This window comes from Antechinus flavipes, chromosome X, assembly GCF_016432865.1.
Source record: "Antechinus flavipes isolate AdamAnt ecotype Samford, QLD, Australia chromosome X, AdamAnt_v2, whole genome shotgun sequence".
Taxonomy (NCBI): Eukaryota; Metazoa; Chordata; class Mammalia; order Dasyuromorphia; family Dasyuridae; genus Antechinus; species Antechinus flavipes.
This window is the reverse complement of record NC_067404.1, coordinates 80,781,148-80,801,775: the sequence shown is the minus strand read 5'-3', so window position 1 is coordinate 80,801,775 and position 20,628 is coordinate 80,781,148. Positions and strand designations below refer to the sequence as shown.

Sequence of the window (20,628 nt, the reverse complement as noted above, 5' to 3'; positions counted from 1 at the left end):
CCTCTTTCCATTCACCTTTCTTTCTTATTGGAATTTGGCTGTTCCCTTAAGTATCAGAGGTTGGGTCTCTCCTTTCACTCCTCTCTTTGTGGTCTCTGGGTCTCACATTCTTAGCTTCACTCTCAGCATTTCTCACTCCACTCTCCTCTTTCTCTCTCTTCAGCCATTCATCTCTCATATTATGCATATGGCCAATTATCCATCTCTCAGAGTTGCCCTTGCTCTACACATTCAAGATCTCATTTCACACAAATGTCTGACACTCAGACGGTATTTGTAGCAGCCAGATCTCACTAGTCCCTATCCACATGTATCTGTGTCTACCTCAGTGGTTCCCTGGAGCTACTCTATCTCCTTGTCTTCTGAAATCATAGCTTTCTCCCTTTGCTCAGCAGCCCATCCTTTAATGTTTCCCATTCTGTCTTCTCATTTTGGTGTATTGACAGATATCTTTACACAGACACCTCTCACTCCAGAGCATTTCCACTTTCACACATCTCACTCTCTTGACCTTTCATGCCAGGAATCTCACATTTTCTCACTTTTTTCACAGTGGCCCGGCCTCTTCTGTATGCATTCATGCTCTATTAGTACTAGACATAAACTCTTCTCTGCCCCCCTGTAGCTCAGAGATCCATTTACCTAAAAAATCTGGAGTTTCTCCTTTTATACATCAGTCACACTCTAGCTCACTAGACTTAGTCGCATAGCCCCACAGGGGACCGCTTTGTCTCTCCACACCACGCTCATTCAGTCCATCACTTCTCTCATCCTTCAAGTAGATTTTGCAAACAGCCAATCATCACTTTCACTTTTCACCATTTACTTGCACATTCTCCAATGGCTCTTTTGCAGCGAAGCATATTTGACACTCACCCTCTCATCTTTCGTTTCACGGTTCTGCTCTTTTTCAGTTATTCATCCTTCATGGCCAAGAGTTCTACTTTCACACACACACACACACACACACACACACACACACACACACACACACACATACACACTGAAAAGTAGTTATTTCCACCCAAGAAACTTACATGTGGCTCTCTTCCCTATATTATTCACTCACTTGCTCTCTCCTTCAATGCATTACTCATTCTCTTGTTCTCTCTTTCCATACATTACTCACTCTTTCTCTCTTTCCATACATACATTTCTCACTGGCTTGCTCTCTTTCCCTAGATTGCTCATTCTTTTTTTGTCTTCATCCGTCCCTCATTTCTCATGGTCTCCATTCAAATGCCTGTCACTGCCTAGGTCTCTCTTCCCTTTATTTTCTGTCTTTGGTTTCTAGACATTCATGGTTCTCTGTTTCTTTTATTTCTTTACCCTTTTATAGCACTCGTGTCTAAATTCATCCATTTCCCAAAGTCTGGGTCTCAAATGGGATTCCCTTCTACTTCTCTTGGGCCTCTTAGCCAACTCTTTCTCTTTGGCTGTGTCCCTGGTTTTCCTTTTCATCCTTGTTCTCAGGTCAGCTGTGTTAAACCATGTATTTCACACAAATTCACACATTTCTTGCATATTTTGACAATCATTCATATATCAGAGTTTGGGTCAGTCTGTCCTTTCATCCTGCCATTCTCACCCTCTCATTTTCTCACTCCACTCTTCTCTCTCTACTTCTCTTCATTCAATCACCTTTGACCCTTTGTATAGCCATTCAGCCTCCATTTTCTGTATACATATATATGCCACTTTTTTCATTTAGTCTGTTGGGACTCTTCTCTCACTCAGGGGTTTTTTTCCTTAGCAGAGAAACATTCTTCCTAAATGGATTCTACTCCCTCTCCGAGACCGCTTTTTTCCCAATATTCCTTATCTAATCCTCACCATCTCAACTTTCTTATAAACATGGCTATCTCTGTTTTTTCACCTATCTCTCCTTCAACTCTCATGCTTTCCAACATACCTCACTATCTCAATATCTACAGTTGCCAACCTTTCTCCAGGTGAAGCTACTTTTCCATATCCCTCTAACTGTCTTGGCTTCTCTTTCCATCCATCACTCATACCCCCTTTTTACACTCATCCAGCTTTCTGGCTAGTTTCCTCTTTTGCTGCTTTTCAGGCTTATTTGTTGGCTTCAACTTCACATATAGTTCAATTCTCCTCCTTGACTTCAAGACATACTATTCCAAACTTCAGGTCTCATGCTGTTTTTCTCTACATAGTTCCAGGTATCTCTAAACTTTCACTTCTTAGAAGATGAAATCATCCAAGAATATGTCTGGTCACTAATCTCCTGCAACATGAGTGATGGTCAGCACTGGTTTTTGCCTTGTAATTGTAACCAGACTCCTGTCCCTGTGACCTAGAACTGTGCATGCCAACAGATTCCTAATCCCCATTCCAGCAAAGGGTCCCCTGCAGTCTCTATCTGACTGGTTGTCTAAAGCCCCTTTTGTATGGGCTGAAAACTCCAGAAAGCGCCACTGGTGAGTCCATCATTCCAGGAGCCTATTGTTTGCTTCTTGTCACGGTCACAGCCTCTGCTGCACTCCCCAATTAAACTCTGTGTTGAACAGTCCTCTCACCCCATTCTTTTGTCTGCTCTGCCACTCCAGAATTCATTCTGAGATGTTATTTTAATATAGTTTGGATGTGAATTTGGGAGAAATCAAGAAAATCCCTCCCTTTTATCTACCATCTTTGTTCCTCTGTCCTCCGCTGCTGAAATGTCTATATTTATACACATACAATTTGCATCCATTTTTCCTTCTATGAAAGAGGCGATAAGAATATTTGTTCCTCTCTCACTAGTCATTCTTTATTTCCTTGCTGCTCCTGAATTCAATCATTTTCCAGTGGCTGTGTCTTTCCATTCAACCTTTCCCCCATTGATGTTTGACTGCCATTTCAAGTCTCAGAGTTTGCATCTCTCCTTTCCCTCCTGTCCTTGGGGCCTGTGTGTCTCCCATGCTCACCTTCACCATCTCTGGCTTTCTCCATCCACTCCCTGCCTCGAACTTTCTCTTCAGCCTCTCATCTATTATATGTAATTCATATAAAGTTCATTATATGCCTTTTTGATCTGAACCTGTATTATTCTCCACCTCCACAGATTTAGTTTTCCAGGTTAGTTAATGTGTCTAAATGACAGGCTGATGATGTAGGAACCATGAAAAATATTTCACTTTTTCTTTTACAGCTGAAAAATGAAAGAAAAAGCCTCCACAAATATTTGTCAGAAAAAATGTTTTTGCACATGGTGTATGACATAAAGTTGAGAACTCGGGGACAAAAAAACTCACTCCATTATTTGTCACCCATCTCTGCAAAACATTCCCATGTCCAATCCTGACGCTCTCTCTTTTGAAATGTCAAATTGGGTTTTGCCAAGAGTCAATCTGGACTTCCTGTTTTTCTTGATAAATACTCAGAAGGCTCAGTTGGTGATTAGAGTCCTGTCCAATGGTAGGGAAAAGGAGACTCTGTCTTCTTTCCTTGCACCTTGTTTTCTCCTTTTCTCCTCATCCTTCCAGGATATCACCCCAAGCTCCTAAGTTTTCCCAGCCTCTGCCACCACTGCCAACTTGGTCTCTCCTACTACATCCTAGGCCAGCAAAGTCTGCGTACCTCCACCACTATAATGGCCCCTTTGGCCTCCAAAGCCACCATCCTCAGCCTACTTTCTTTGTTTCCATCAGCCTCCCTGTCCTCCATGGACTCTTTTTGCAGCTTTACCTTTTCCTTTTGAGTAAAAGGTCACAAACTGTACATTGTGGCTGATCCTGTCCCCCTCCTTGTGACTATCCTGGCACCCACAGGGTGAAATTAATCTTGCATTGTTTCTTCTTTTATGTCTTCATCTAGACCTTTGAAGAACTTTGTAGAACTCTGTCCTTGGTGCTGACTTCTAGTCTTTGAGCTCCCACTGGATGGCTGTGCCATCAGTTTGTGTGTTATTACAAGAATTCAGAGATTCTTTTGCATCTTCCACAGAGGTCAATTCAGCAAACGGGTCCCCTTTTGGTCAGCCTTGGATATTCTGGGGAAGGCTGAACATTGCCTTCTCACACACTTGAACTCTCCTCACCAGCTCTCGGCCATATTATCCGGCACCAGTGTCTCTGAAGCTCCCAGCTTGCTTTTCTTCAAATTTCAGGGATCCTTCTCCCCACTTCTTTTGTTCTCTTGTCCTTTATTTTTCTTCACTGTGTAGTCTAGAATGAGCACTTTACTATCAATAGTGATTCCTTGTTTCTCTTCCAAGATCTTGTCCACATCTGCTTCCATCTAAAACAGGCAATTTTGCTGGGTGTCCCATCCTTGGCACACATCATTGTGATACCAGTAGCATCTTCCCACACTTCCTGGACTTCCTTCCCTAGCGAAGAGCATCCTCCCATCTCAATTTTCCTGCTGGCTTTTGCTTTTTTCCAGCTTCCTTTCACAGCCAAGCTGTGAACCACTAAGCTCTGGAGCCTTTCTGTGTCTTCAGTGGCTCTGAGTTCCACGTAGCCACATTTCTTGGTGTCATCGATGTTGACATCCACGATGGTGAGGGCTTTTTGGGGAAGCCATCCACGATGCCAGTTTGAGTTCTGAAGAGTTCAACTTCGAGTTCAGGTTACCAGCAGAGAGATTGAAGTTTGTAGACACTTCTTTAAATGTCTTCCACTCTTGATTTGGAGAGCTTTCTGCTTGCCCATTTCCTTTTTCGTTGTTCCTGGTGCTTCTTTGACATGCATTTTCTCCTCTTCATAATATTCTTCCTTCTCCTCTCCTCTTTTTCCTCTTCTTTTTTTCTTCTTCCTCCTCTTCTTATTCTTCCTCCTGCTCCTCCTCTTCTTGTTCTTCTTCTTCCTCTTCTTCCTCCTCTCTTCCTCTTCATCTTCTTCCTCCTCTTCTTCTTTTTTTAATTCTTCTTCTTCCTCCTCCATTTCTTCCTTCCCATCCTCCAACTCCTCCTCCTTCATTTCTTCCTCCTCTTCCTCCATTTCTTCTTCTTCCTCCTCCATTTCATCTTCCTTCATTTTTTCTTCCCCACCCTCCTCCTCCTCTTCCTCCTCCATTTCTTCCTCTTCTTCCATTTCTTCTTCTTCACCATCCTCCTCCTCATCCTCCATTTCTTCCTCCTTCATTTCTTCTTCCCCACCCTCCTATTCCTTTTCCTCTTCTTCTTCCTTCTCTTCTTCTTCTTTCTCCTCCTCTTCTTCCTTTTCCATTTTTTCTCCTCCTCCTCTTCCTTTTCCATTATTTTCTCTTCCTCCTCTTCCTTTTCCATTTCTTCCTCCTCTTCCATTTCTTCTTTCCCTCCTTCTCTTCCTCCATTTCTTCTTCCTTCATTTCTTCTTCCCCACCCTCCTCCATTTATTCTCTCTTCTTCCTCCTCCTCCTCCACTTTTTCCTTCTTCATTTTTTCTTCCTCACCCTCCTCCTCCTCTTTCTCTTCCTCCATTTCTTCTCCCCGACCTTCTTCATCCTCCATTTGTTCCTCCTCCTTCATTTTTTCTTCCCCACCCTCCTCCTCCTCTTTCTCTTCCTCCATTTCTTCTTCCTTCATTTCTTCTTCCCCACCCTCCTCCTCCTCCGCCGCCGCCATTTCTTCTTCCCCACCCTCCTCCTCCTCCGCCGCCGCCATTTCTTCTTCCTTCATTTCTTCTTCCCCACCCTCCTCCTCCACCGCCGCCACCATTTCTTCTTCCCCACCCTCCTCCTCCTCCGCCGCCGCCATTTCTTCTTCCCCACCCTCCTCCTCCTCCACCGCCGCCATTTCTTCTTCCTTCATTTCTTCTTCCCCACCCTCCTCCTCCTCCGCCGCCGCCATTTCTTCTTTCTTCATTTCTTCTTCCCCACCCTCCTCCTCCTCCGCCGCCTCCATTTCTTCTTCCCCACCCTCCTCCTCCTCCTCCGCCACCATTTCTTCTTTCTTCATTTCTTCTTCCCCACCCTCCTCCTCCTCCACCGCCACCATTTCTTCCTTCATTTCTTCTTCCCCACCCTCCTCCTCCTCCTCCACCGCCGCCATTTCTTCTTCCTTCATTTCTTCTTCCCCACCCTCCTCCTCCTCCGCCGCCGCCATTTCTTCTTTCTTCATTTCTTCTTCCCCACCCTCCTCCTCCTCCACCACCGCCATTTCTTCTTCCTTCATTTCTTCTTCCCCACCCTCCTCCTCCTCTTCCTCCTTCATTTCTTCTTCCTCCTCCTCCACAACTACCATTGAAGTGTATTTGGCTAGAGCTGCTCCCACTTTTCTGGCTCTGGGTGGCCCAGGTTCTCTCTTCTTCTCATATTCACTGTCTTCTTCAGAGTCACCATCTTCTTTCTTAACTTACTTCCTGGGGGCCCCTTTGCTCACGGGTAGATGGCTTGGGGGGGCTCCTGCTTCTGCTAGGATGACATCAGCTTTGGCTGGAGGGCTTTCTTAGAAAATGTCCCAGGCACTTCGTTGAAGGAGTGGTGGCTTTTGTGGCCACTGGGACCTTTGCTGGGGTAGCCACAGCGTTTTCCTATTCTTCTGAGGGACTGTAGACTCTCTTGCTCTGGTTTCTTCTTCATCTTCTGACGTGGTCCCACCCTCAGGGTCTCCTTTTGACTTCAGGGGAGAAGTCATTTTCTTGGGCTCCCCTCGATTTTTTGCAGCTTTTCTGAGCTTTTCCATAGTGGTGGCACATGATTAGGGGGAAGAGGGTCCAGATCTGTTGGCAGAGAGCATGAGGAAGAGCCTGCATATGAACCATTCTTAAATTTCAATTGCCATTAGTGTCTTGATGCTGAAGTTTCTACTTTAATTCATCTCTCTCTGTCTAGGTAGATCTTCTTCTCTACCATTTTCTCTCTGCATACAACTCTCACTCTTTACATCAGCTCCTCCATTTGTCCCTCATACCGGCGGTCTTTCTAAACAGCCAAACATCAATCAGTCTCTCAATTCACTGCTATCTCATACACAGGAGCTCTAGAAGTGTCACAGAATTAATTCTCTCCCATCATTCTGCTCTTCCTTGCCCACGTCTCAGTTTGGCAATTTCATATCACATTCTCTCCCCCATAAGAGTTTGGTTCTGTCCTTTTTCAGCTTCTTCTCTTTCTTATGAATCACCCTCTTTCACCCCTTTCTACCTTTCAGAACACATTCTCCTCTTCTGCCTTTTCTCCATTCATTCTCCCATCATCCAGGTATACTCATTCATCCACCACTCTGCTGATAGCTTTCATAATGCAACCGACTCCCACTTTGTACAACAATGAACCCACCAATCGCTCACTCAGGTGTTCTTTCCTTGCATCCAAACATCACATATACACAGGTCTACTCATCTGTCTCTTACTGAGTGGTTCATTCTGAACGCTGCACAGCTAAATCACAGTGTCTCCACTTTCATACTCTCCCAGCTATCTCAGTTTTCCAAGCTTTTCATGCTTCACCTTTCAAACCTGCCTCAGTGTGCAAGAATTGATAGGTAGAAATCGAACTCGAAACCCATCCATCTTTCTCACATCTTCACACTCACCCCATCCATCCTTCTGTCACTCTGTTGTTCATCCTCTGTTAGTTCCTTCCATTTTTGTTTAGGACATTCATTATTCCCTGCCTCTTCAAATCTGTGCCATCATTGGTTTCCTTAGCTATGTGACAACTAACAGTCTGCTCTGCCTCAGTTTCCTCTTTTTGAAGTGAGAATAATAGGAGCACTTACCTCATAGCTAATAAGATAATATTAGTAAAGTGCTTATCACAGTGCCTGACACATAGTAGGTTCTTAATAAATGCTTATTTCCTTTGCCTCCTCTTCCCTTTTTGTCCTCTTTCCTTTCCTTTCCTTCCGTCCTTTTTGGCCCTGTTATATTCTATGCACATTTGTAGAGTTGACCCTGCCATCGTAGAAGAAGGTAAAACAGGTTCCTCCATATGATGTCAGTGTTTCTTGTGGGAAGTTCTGTATCTGATTCACAAACATATCAAATTATGTTCCCACTCACTAATTATGAAATACAAATGAAAACACCTCTTCGATTTCACAAATTGGTAAACACGAAAACAAGAGAAAAATGTTAAATTCCTGTCCAATTGGGTGTGAAAATCTTGTCAGTGAGGAGAGCTGTGAGGGGCTCTTGGGATTTGGGGAAACATTTTGCAATCAGCATATAAGTCATTAAACCTACATTTATACTCAATATGTCAACATTAGTCATATGAACACACGATCTACAGATCTACTTTCCAGTTGGACACTCACATGCATGTATGTTCACATATCCTACACATATGAAAGAGAGAGAAAAAGAAAGTACCCATCCTTGTGGTAGCAAAGCAGGGGAAGGAGAGCCACATGGTCTTGAGAATGGCCGGACAGATTGTGGTGGGCAGATGTCATGGATTCTCATTGTTCTGTGAACCAAAACAGAGACAAATATTAAGTATTCAGAAAAAATTAAGAAGCTTTGGATAAGGTAGTGCAAATCAAAGTAAGTGGAAAGTAGGAGAGAAATTTACATGAAGGCCACTAGAATATTCAATAAAATAACATGGGAAAGTTCCGAGTTCTACTCACTGCAGGAACTTGCTCATGACAGGTCACGTGTGGTTCCTTCCTTCTTCAGAGAGATAGGGCACAAATAAGGCCTACATTGGTAGTCAAGGACAATAGAGTGCTTTGTTTTTCTGAATTGTAATGGAACGCCATTGAAACATAGGACAACGTCAAAAGGAGGATTTCAGAGAATCTTGGGAAAATTCTCCCTTGACCCTACCATCCACACTAGGTATCATCATCTCCATCTCTCTGTCTCTTCCTCTTTGGTACAGATCTCCTTGATAAAGCCAGCTACAGCTGCTGCCTCCATTTTATTCACTATTCCAAACCCTCTGTCCTCTGGCTTCCAACCCCATCCTTCCACTATTTCCCCTAATGATCCCCTACTTGCTAAACCCAATGGCCTTTTCTCAGTCCTCATCCTTCTTGGCTTGTACATTGCATTCAGTGCTTTTGAAGAGCCCCCTTTTCCTGGATAGTCTCAATGTTTCTGGTTTTTGTAAACTTTGTTCTTTCTTGCTTCTTCTCCTGTCCATCTCATCATTCATTCTCCATCTCCTTTGCTGGATCTTCATCTAGAATCTAGGGGTCCTCAAACTACGGCCCGCAGGCCAGATTCGGCAGCTGAGGACGTTTATCCCCCTCACCCAGGGCTATGAAGTTTCTTTATTTAAAAGCCCACAAAACAAAGTTTTTGTTTTTATTAACAAAGTTCGAGTTACCTCGAACACTCTGAGAGACAGTGAACTGGCCCCCTATTTAAAAAGTTTGAGGACCCCTGATCTAGATTATGCCTACTAAATCTGTGCCCCCAAAGCTTCTGGCTTGAGCCATCTTCTCTTTTCTTTTTTCTACTCATCATTTGGTGACTGTATCAGTTCCCATGAGTTTATTGATCATATCTATATAAATGATTTGGAGATATCTATATTCAGCCCTCGTTTCTCTCCTGAGATCTAGGATTACAAATTACCTATTTCACAACTGGATGCCTTCTAGGTATATCAGATTCAACATGTGCAAAACAGAGCACATTTTCTTGCTCTATCCATATGCTCTGTGTCCCTGATCTGTATGTCCTGCTTTTCTGGCCACATGTATCTCCTGGTTTGTCCAGTTACTAATTTTTCTCTATCTTTCACACATCTTCATGTATCATCTATGTGTGTCCCTCTGGCTAGCCATGAGGCTCTCTGAATATCCACAGATTGTCCCATCTCTTTCCCAAAATTTGTACATCTACCCAGCTTATCCTTTTATGTGTCCCTCTCTTTACATTTACTTTTGTCTGCAAGTGCCCATCTGTCTGTCCTTCCCTTTGCTTTTGTATGCTCTTTGTCCATGTGAATTCATATGTTACCATGTTCACTCTATCTTCAGCTACATTCCCCCCCCCCAGCCCTATTGAAGAGGCCCTCAGGCAATCCACATGTTCCCCAGCTGTGTATATCCCTCCCTATATCTGGGCGTCTTTCCCCCATTTGAATTGTCTTGGGGAGATTCTAAAAATACTTGGCAAGATAAGGTACCAGATGCTGAGGTCCTCTCTCGACTTGCTTTGAGCACCAAGAACAACAACCAATACATCTGTATTCCCCCTCGGGTGTGCAACCCTCCATTTACTCCTCTACTCTGCTATGTCCCCCATCTGTATCCTTACATCTGTCTCTAGGTCCCAGTGTTCACTTTTGTCTGTGACCCTGTCTTTTCCCACTTGCTTATGTGTCTGCGTCCATGTGTCTACATGCTTCCTTGGTCACCATTCCTGTATGTTCCCTTGTGCTGCTATATCCTGTCCCCCTTGCTCATTTCCCCCATTTGTGTTTCTCCCAGCTGTCGCTGCCCCATGTCTAAGTATCCCTATTTGATCCATATATAAATGTTTCTTTTAGAGCTGTCATTTATTTGACATGTCTCCCATCTGTCTCTTGGTATCCCACTATCAGTGTGTGTTTCTCATCTGTCATTTCTCTCCATTTGTGTTTTGTTCTATCTCTGTTGCCCCTTTGTGTGTCTATCTGACTCTCCTTCTGCCCATAGGTCCTCAACAGTGTGTCTCTGTATTTACCCTCCCTGCTTCTGCATACACTCTGTTGATGTGTGTACCTTCTATTTCTGTGTCCACCCGAGCCTCCTCACCTGGGATATTCCTTGTCTTTGGGTCTTCTTTGTTCCCGTCCATTGTATACATCCTCATCTGAGTCCTGCTTCCTTCATGTATCCCTGTCTTGGTATCCCATGTCTGTTTGTCCTGCTTCTGTTTTTTAAATAATAACTCTATTTATCAAAATACATGCAAAGAGAGCTTTCAACATTCACCAAAAACCCTTGGGTGCCAAATTTATCCTCCTCCCTTCCTCTCCACCTCCCCCTTCCCCTAGATGGCAAGCAATCCAATATATATAAATCATGTATAATTCTTGTAAACGTCTTTTCATAATTACCATGCTGCACAAGAAAAATCAGATCAAATGGGGAAAAATGAGAAAGAAAAAACCAAGCAAGCAAATAACAGTACAAAAGGAGAAAATACTTTGATGTGCTCCCCATTCAGTTGCATAGTTCTCTCTGGATGCAGATGGCTCTCTCCATCACAGGTCTATAGGAATTGGCCTGAATCGTCTCATTGTTGAAGAGTTATATCTTGCTTCTCTTTGCACATGTCTCTATGCCCCATTCTACATATCACATCTGTCTGTTCCCAATCTGTTTGTTTCCAAATTCCCCCATTTAAGCACCTGGTCTACCTCTGTCAACCCTTCTTCCTGTCTGTGTGTCCTCCTCTGTAAGGATGTTTTTGTATTCTCTCCTCTCCCCTCTGGTCTGTAGGAATCACTTTTGTCGGTCTGGTTCTCTGTCCATCTGTCCACATCACCCTCCATGTGAGTTCCCTCTGCCCACCTGTGCATGTCCTGTATTGGGCTCTGTGTCGGTTTTGTCCCACTCCACCCTCCTCTCTGTCCTATGTCTGTGTGTCCCAACTATACCTTCCCTTATGTGGATCTCATCTGGGTCTCCTTCTCGTGTACATGAATGGGCATGGCCCCATCTGTATGCATCCCCTTGTCTGGACTCTCTCCCTGCATCTGCCCCTGTTCTTGTCTGTCTCTCCCCCATTCATATCTATGACCTCCTGTCTTTCTGGGCATCCTGGCATCCCCACGTCTGCCTGTGCTGCACACTGCATTTCATGCCAATGTATGTCTGTCTCTTGGGGTCCTTCTGCTATTCTTAACGAAGCCACTTACTAATATACCAGCCTGGGTGGCTTCCACACTCCACCCACGGCCCATGTGGATATTGCAGGTCACAAAAGACCCCAGATCATTTTCATCCCTCTCTCTCCAACTTTCTCGTGACCCTCTTCAGTTGGTTGTCTATTACTTTGATTCCCATCTTTCTTCACAGCCACCCTTATCCCAACATTCTCCTGCCTCCCATCATCTGTCTTTAATGTCTCTGCTTATCTCTGTGTCCCATGTACCTCCCTTTCTATAGACCTATCCGAGGGGCTCCCTGTCTACAAGAGCCCTTCTCTCACCTTGAACAAAGTGGTTGGCAAACCTTAAATATTAATATAAGTTTGAGATATTATTATTACTATTATCAGCACTCCTTGGATATTTCACTAAACACTTATAAGTTGATATCAGCCCATTCATGACCCCCATTTTGCCCTGGTCTTCCAAGCACTTGTGAACGCACCTAATGATACCATTACCTAGTAGCCATCACTCCATCTGTTTCCAGAACATCTGCCATGTTCCTACAAGGATTGCTTCTCTGCTCTGCCCTTTCACCTTCCACTTTTACCATTAATAGAATAATTTACTGTCAATAGAATTATCCACCTGATGGCTTTTCTCACAAACCCGGGGGGCTCTCTGGACCAACACTTCCTTCCCTTGTCAAAACCATCATATGTATCAGAGCAACGTGAGATACTCGGTCAAAGAAAAATACATGGCGAAAATCTAGCTAAATTGTAAATTACATCCCCAGATTATACAATCCAGTAACCCTTTTCTCTCTTACCTGATTCACTTTATGGGTGCCGGTATTTTGAATGTTGAAGATTTGTGACCCCAGAGACCTTAGCATACCAGGCCCTTCTGTCTGCTATCTTCCAAAGTCTGTCCAAGCTCATGTTTGCTCCTTCCATGACACTCTCCCATTTTTGTCATCTCCTGCCATCCTCTTCTCCTTTTGCCTTCAATCTTTTCCAACATCTGGTCTCTGACAATCAGTCCTGTGTTCCCATCATGTCCCTCTACAGAAGGACACTATAGAAAGAAACAGAATTGTTTCAGAGATGTGACAGGGTAGAGGCGAGATTCATTGCTTTCTCTTGTTTTTTGGGAACTCTTTGGTACCATGAGTGTCAGGGCTAGATCAGAGGCCCTGACTTTGAAGGCATCTTCCAGAGACAGCTGCTTTAGAGTCTGAATCGCCTGCTTAGTGACCAGTTGATATTCTCAAGTTCCAGCGAAGCTCTAGCCTTGTATTTCAGACTTCCAGGAGCTGATTCTAAATGGCACACAACGAGAGAGCACCTCCACATTTAAAAGTTTGGAGGAACTTTGTTCCCTTGGACTACAGCTGTCCTGAAAATCTGTCTCCACTTTAAAAACCAGTGAAAAGGGAAGGCCTGGCTGAGGGGAGGAATCCCATTGAATTCTAGTATTACACAGTCAACAATAACCAAGACTCACTTCAGCTGCCAGGAGTAACCTTCCACGCCTAGCCTCCTAACAGCTGTTCTCATTTGAGCTCCCCTCCTGAGCTTAGTGGTTTCTAGTTCTGTGTGTCAAAGCTGTTACTAACAAGTGTCCAATGGGTCATGGCAGCAATCGGGGAGACAGGCTAACTATACTAAGAGGCGCTTAAAACTTTCCACCTTTAGGAGGGAGGAATCATGTTACTTTCACATGTGAAAATGACAATTGGTGTCTGTATGAATTGAATCAAAAGCAGTTCAAAGTGAACTCCAAAGGCGATGTTGAGATCCATAGAAAAAAACTTGGATACAGCAGGTTCAAACCATCGATTTGGACAGCAGTTTCTTTCCATGTTTACCCGATGAATATCACTAATAATAAGAAAAAGACAAATGAACACAGTTATAAAGACTGACCTCACATCCATGAGATAAGCAAAGAGAACAAAATGTAGAAAACAATAAATTACTAGACAGGCACAATAATACACTGCTCTTACTGAGAAGGCATCTAATTTATCCCTATTACACACAATACTTCTTCTTGGTTTTAGAAAGAGACTATAATTTTTTTGAAAAACTCTATTTATTCCTGTGCTTTCTGGTGGGGGTTTTTTCCTAGAAATAAGTGTATTTTCACAAGTTTTTTTTTTGTATCTATTGAGATAATCACATGATTTTTGTTGTTTTTGTTATTAATATGATCATTTATGCTAAAAGTTTTCCTAATATTGAATCAGCCTTACATTCTTGATATAAATTCAACCTGATAATATATGAAGTTTCTGAAATATTGCTATAATCTCCTCACTAGTATTTTATTTAAAATTTTTGCATCAATACTCAGTAAGAAGGTCTGAGCAACATATTTCTGTAGTAAAATGAAATTTGGTAACATAACTTCTTTGCCTATTTTTCCAAAGAGTTTACATAGTATTAGAATTAATTCTTTTTTTAAATGATTGGTAGAATTCACATATGAATCAAATTGTTCCTGAGGACTTTTTATCTGCCCATTAATGGCATGTTAAAATTTCTTTGTCTAACATAGAGTTAAGTATTCCATTTCCCATTCTGCTAATTTGGGCAATTTTATATTTATTGGTTCAATTTTTAACTTTTAATTTCATCAATCCTTTGGTTTTTTAGGATTTCTATAACAGCATTTAATAAAAAGTTTTTTTAAATGTTCTTTTTCTGTTTTCTTTTTAATTGTAAGCCCAGTTCATTGATCTGCTCTTTTCTCTTTCTTATTATAAGCATTTAGAGATATAATTATTTTTCCTAAGTGAAATTGGCTACATTCCAGAAATTTTGGTACGTTGTCTCATTGTTATTACTATCCTTTAATGAATTTATTGGTTCTATGGTCCACCCAATTTTTAGGACTGGATTATTGCATTTCCAATTGATGTTTAACCTATGCTTCCTAGGATCTTTATTGAACAAAATGTTTACTGTTTTATGATTCCAAAGAGTACATTTGCCATTTCTGATTTTCTGTAGTTTTGTGAGGTTTTTATGCCTTCTATGGTAAGTTTTTTGAAGATAACCATATGCAGCTTCTATATTCTTCTATATTCCCAATCAGTTTTCTCCAGAGGTCTATGAAATCTAACTTTTCTAATATTCTATTCATCTCCTTAACTGGTTTCTCATTTATTTTATGGCTAGATGTATTTAGTTCTGAGGGGTAAATTGAGGTCCCCCACTAGTATAGTTTTAATATTTCCTCTGTAACTAATTGTCCCTTGAGGATCTAGAATCTATTCAATTTAATACTTACGTTTTTAGTATTGGTATTACATCATTATCTATGATACCTTTTAACGAAATGTAGTTTCCCTGGCTATCTCATTTAGTTAGGTCTATTTTTGTTTTTGCTTCATTTGAGATCCTCATTCTTATGCCTATCCTATTAAGCTCATCAGAAGCAAAATATATTGTGCTTTAGCACCTTATTTTAACTCTTATGTGTTTTTCTGTTCTATGTATGTTTCTTGTAAACAACGTATTTGTTGGATTCTCATATCTTAATTTATTATGTTATCTGCTTCCATTTTATGGCTGAGTTCATCCCATTTCCAGTTATGATCAATAACTATTTCCCTACATCCTATTTTTTATCACACTCTTTTAAAAATTATATCCCTCTTCAAAAATCTATTATGCTTCTTAGCATTACCTCCTTTAATCTGCCCTCCCTCTTATCATTCCCTCCCCTTTCTCTTAGTTCCTTTTCTACTTTCCTTTTGGGTAAAATAGATTTCTATACCTAATGGAGTGTGTATAAAAACATTCTTCCCTCTTTCGAATGAGTTAAGATGAAAGTGAAATTCAAGCATTACCTAGCTCACCCCGTTTTTGCCCCCAACTTGTAAATAATCTTTTTTTGCATATGCCTTTAATGTGAATAATTATCCCCATTATTCCTCTCATTTTGGCCTTCTCCCAGTCTATCCCTCTTCCTCACCCTTCCATTCTTTATTCTAAAATCATCCCACCAATCAACTCACACCAGTGCCCTCTGTTAATGGAGATTCTAAATAATGATAAAGTTCTTAGGAGTTACATATCTCATCTTTCCATATGAGAATACAGAAGTTTAAGATTGACAAGTTTTTTATCATCTCTTTCATGTTTACCTTTTGATGCTTCTCTTGAGTCCTGTGATTGAATGTCAGATGATCTAGTCAGCTCTGGCCTTTTGTAAATGCTAGAAAGTCTCTTATTTCATTAAAAATTCATTTTCCCCTGGAAAATAATTATACTCAGTTTTGTTGAGTAGGTTATTTTTTTGACATAATCCTCTTTTGCCAATTTTACTTTTTAAGGAGGCTTTTTTCCAGTGGATTTTGTGTGCCTCTTTTTCCATTTGACCACATGTGCTTTCTAAAGACAGTCTTCTCGTTGACCTTTTCTATCTCTTTTACTATCTGGTCTAGTTTGTTTTTTAAGGTGGTATTTTCTTCAATATTTTGGGGTTGCCTTTGCCAAACCGTTGACTTGTTTTTCATGATTTTCTTGCATCACTCTCATTTCTCTTCTCATTTTTTCCACTTTCTCTCTTTATTTGAATTACAAAATCTTTTTTGAATTCTTTCATGGCCTGAGCCAATTCATATTTTTCTTGGAAGCTTTGGGTGTAGGAGCTTTGCCTTTGTTATCTTCAGAGTGTGTGTTTTGATTTTTTTTGTCTTGGTAGGAACTTGCTTTGGTCAGATTTTTTTCCTATTATTTGCTCATTTTCCCAGTCTATTTCTTGACTTTTAACTCTTTGTTAATGTAGGGCTCTGCTTCCAGGGTAGAGAATGCATTGTCCCAACCTTCAGGGCATTTGTGCAGCTGTTTTCAGAGACATTTCTAAGGACTTGATGTTTTCAGTTCTTCTAAAGTGGCATGATCTAAAGAGAACTCTCTTAACTGCTCCTCTGGCCTGTGCTTTGGTCTGAGTGACTACAAGTCCTCTTTTCCGCCCTGGAATTGTGACAAGGGGCACCACTCCACTGGGACTGCAAGCTCTGGTATGCAAGTGTTTGAACTAGCCCTAGGACTGCCTTGCCATCAGGGACTGCGACCCAGATCTCAGTATGGGCAAAGCAATAGAATCCTGCCTCAGTGAAAGCAGAGATCTATGTAATCTACTGATCAATTGTTTCACTCGTTTATCATCTGTGGCTCAGGAAGCAGCTGTTCCTACTGGCTGACTAAGTGTCTCCCAAAGCTTGTTCCTGGTTTGCTGGGGCTGGGTCTGTGCTGGTGCAATCTCTGCTGGTGCAGCCTGTGCTGGATTCCCTCCACTCTCACCCAAATGTGATAATAGACCTTTCCTGCAACCTTCTAACTTAGGTTTGGCTGGAAAATTATTTTACACAGACCATTGTGGATTCTTCTGCTCTAAGAATCATTTCATGGCATTATTTAAAGGTATTTGGAAGAGTTTTACGGGAGGATTCATGGAAGTCACTGTCTTTTCTCTACGATCATGGCTCTGCCTCATCTTGGTTATAATCCCTACTCCTTTGCCTTCAGAAATATCAGATTCTAAGTCCTCTGATTTTTTATAATGGTACAGTTAAATCTTGGTGCAATCTTAACTGTGGCTCTATGGTACATGAATAATTTATTTCTGGCCCCTTCTACTTTTTTGTCCTGGATCTTGGAGTGCTTAAATTTAACTATAATATGCCAGGGAGTTGTGATTTTGGTATCTCTTTTTAGGTGGTGATTGGTGGAAACTTTCATTTTCTATTTGGCCATTTATTTCTAAAATATATGAGCACTTTTCCTTCATAAATTCTTGAAATATGATGTCTGTATTATCTCTTTGTTTATGGATTTCAAATAATTCAATAATCATTGGATTCTCTCTCATCAGTCTTTTTTGAGGTAATTTGGTTTTCTGATGAGAGTTCACATTTTCTGCTAATTTTTATACTTTTGACTTTGTTGCACCATTCCTTGAGAGCTCATGTGACTCTTAGCTTCCACGTGAACCAATTCTAATATAGAAGGAATTTTTTCTACAATAAACTTTAATATCTCTTTTTACATTTGGCCACTGCTACTTTTTAAGGAGTTATTTTCTGCAATATTTATTTTGTACCTCTTTTTACCAAGCTATTAATTCTCTTTTCATAAGTCTCTTGCATTCTTCTCATTTCTTTTCCCAATTTTCTTTTGGTTGCTCTTATTTGATTTTTGAAATCATTTCCCCGTTCATTTTCATCTCTTTCTTTAGCTCTTCACATCATTTTTTTCTTTTGAGTTGTGACTGGATTTTCATTGCCACCATCTAAGTTTTTTATGCTCAGGTTCTTTTTTGGTTGTTTGCTTGTTTCTCTAGTCTATTTCTTGATTTATGACTTTATACTAAACTTGGGTTCAGAATGGAGGTAACAGAGCCTCAGGCTTTAGACTTTTCCATCCTGCTATTTTGAAGGGGTTTGTAAGCTTTCAATTCTTCAAAGGTAGTGTGATGTAAGTAAAGGGGTGATCACTGTTCTCCTGGTCTACATTCTAGTCCTAAATCAGGAAAATCTCCTGCTCCCTTGCAATGGCAAATGTTAGTGCTCCTCTTTGATACTGAAAATGTTATAACAAACTAGGGCTCTTGCAGTCTCCTTTTACCCTGGACTGGGACTTCCACTTCCCTGTGATGGCAAGAACTCTTCTCCACAATAAAACTGCACCTGGGACCTCTACTTTATGGGTGATGGCAAAGGACTCTCTCCATCCCAAAACTCCAGCAGGGACATCTGCTTTTTTGTGATGGCAAAGGACTGTGTACTCTGGAGCTACAGGTGGGACTTCAGTATCCTTGTGATGGGAAGTACTCTCTTCTTGCACGGAGCTTCAGCTGGGACCTGTGCTTTATTTGGGATGGAAAAAGCCTCTACCCACCCTGGAGGTACACCTGGGATTTTTGCTTTCTTGTGATTGCACGTGCTCTTCTTCAACCTGGAGCTGCAGCTGGGACATCAGCTTTTTTGGGATGGCAAGTGCTCTTCTTCACGCTAGAGCAGCAGCAGGGACTTCTGGTTACTTGTGATGGCAACTTCTTTTCGTCACGCTGGAGCTGCAGCTGAGAACTCTGCTTGGTGGTGATGGCAAAGGCTTCTCTACACCCTGGAGCTGCAGCTGGGACTTCTGGTTACTTGTGATGGCAAGTGATCTTCTTCACCCTGGAGCAGCAGCAGAGACTTCTAGTGACATATGATGGCAAGTGATCTTCTTCACCCTGGAGCTGCAGCAGGGACTTCTGGTTACTCATAATGACAAGTGATTTTCTTCACCCTGGAGCTGCAGCAGGGACTTCTGGTTCCTTGTGATAGCAAGTGCTGGACTTCACCCTGGAGCAGCAGCAGGGACTTCTGGTTATTTGTGATGGCAAGTGACGTTCTTCACCCTGGAGCTGCAGCAGAGACTTCTGGTGACATATGATGGCAAGTAATCTTCTTCACCCTGGAGCTGCAGCAGGGACTTCTGGTTACTCATAATGACAAGTGATTTTCTTCACCCTGGAGCTGCAGCAGGGACTTCTGGTTCCTTGTGATAGCAAGTGCTGGACTTCACCATGGAGCAGGAGCAGGGACTTCTGGTTATTTGTGATGGCAAGTGACGTTCTTCACCCTGGAGCCGCAGCAGAGACTTCTGGTGACATATGATGGCAAGTGATCTTCTTCACCCTGGAGCTGCAGCAGGGACTTCTGTTTTCTTGTGATGGCAAATGCTGGTCTTCATCCCTGGAGCAGCAGCAGGGACTTCTGGTTATTTGTGATGGCAAGTGGCAAGTGACGTTCTTCACCCTGGAGCAGCAAAAGGGACTTTTGGATACTTGTGATGACAAGTGTTCTTTTACAAACTGGAGCTGTAGCTAGGACCTCTGCTTTGTTTTGATGGCAAAGGCCTCTCTCCACTCCGGAGCTGCAGCAGGGACTTCTGGTTACGTGTGATGGCAAGTGATCTTCTTCACCCTGGAGCTGCAGCAGGGATTTCTGGTTACTTGTGATTGCAAGTGATGTTCTTCACCCTGGAGTAGCAGGAGGGACTTCTAGATCCTTATGAAGGCAAGTATTGGTCTTCAAACTGGAGCTGCACTTGGGACCTCTGCTTTGTTATGATGGCAAAGGCCTCTCTCCACCCCAGAGCTGCAGCTGGGACTTCTGGTTACTTGTGATGATGGCAAGTGCTCATCTTCACCCTGGATCAGCAGCAGGGACTTCTGGTTACAGCAGCATCCACATTAAAAGATTGAAGGGCCTGGAATATGGTATTCGGAAAGGCTAAGGAACTCGGTATGCAACCAAAAATAATTTACCCAGCCAAAATGAGCATCTTTTTCCAGGGTAGAAGAAGGTCATTCAATGAAATAAGCTAATTTCATCTATTTTTGATTAAAAAAACCCAGAACTTAACAAAAAGTTTTATCTTCAAATGTGGAACTCAAGAGAAACCTAAAAAGGTAAAAAGAAATCTCGGGAACTATATTTTTGCTATAGAGATGTATAAAGAATACATGTATACCTTGTTCTAGAAACTAGAGGTGAAAAGGACATTGTACCAGTAAAAGGATAAATTGGGGGTACTATATCTCAGGAAGAGGCAAAGGAAATCTATTATATCTGAGAGAAAGAATGGAGGGGGATGAATATAGTGAGTATTTTACTGCCATCAGAATTGGCTTTAAGAGAAAATTTTAGACATATTCAATTTATGGTGAAACTTCTCCCACCTCATTGAAAAGTGAGAAAGGAAAAATGAAAAGGGAAAGAATAAGCTAAGCGGAAGGGAATACGGAAATTGTGAGGGAAAGAGGTAAGATAGGGGGAGGAACTCTAAGGCGAGGGAGGGATACTAAAAAGGGAGGGGTGTGAGAAGAAAGTGGTGGGAGAGGGTTAAAGGGGAAGGAAAGGAGAAAAGCATAAG

General features: G+C 41.9%; 1 long non-coding RNA gene across 36 annotated transcripts in view; it reads right to left on the bottom strand.

The window, feature by feature from the left end:
• Positions 1–1,129: 1,129 nt before the first annotated feature.
• LOC127542868 (uncharacterized) overlaps positions 1,130–20,628 on the bottom strand; it is a 67,345-nt gene continuing 47,846 nt past the window's right edge. For 34 of the 36 annotated variants that reach the window (XR_007948833.1, XR_007948832.1, XR_007948851.1 and 31 more), the window contains 6 exons: positions 12,519–13,572; positions 10,623–10,740; positions 8,242–8,338; positions 7,647–7,892; positions 6,077–6,846; positions 1,130–5,782 (listed from right to left, as the gene is read on the bottom strand). This is a non-coding gene — a long non-coding RNA (uncharacterized LOC127542868). Of the gene's footprint in view, positions 5,783–6,076; positions 6,847–7,646; positions 7,893–8,241; positions 8,339–10,622; positions 10,741–12,518; positions 13,573–15,845; positions 19,963–20,628 lie in introns of all 36 variants that reach the window. The other 2 variants (XR_007948837.1, XR_007948846.1) reach the window with 2 other exon arrangements.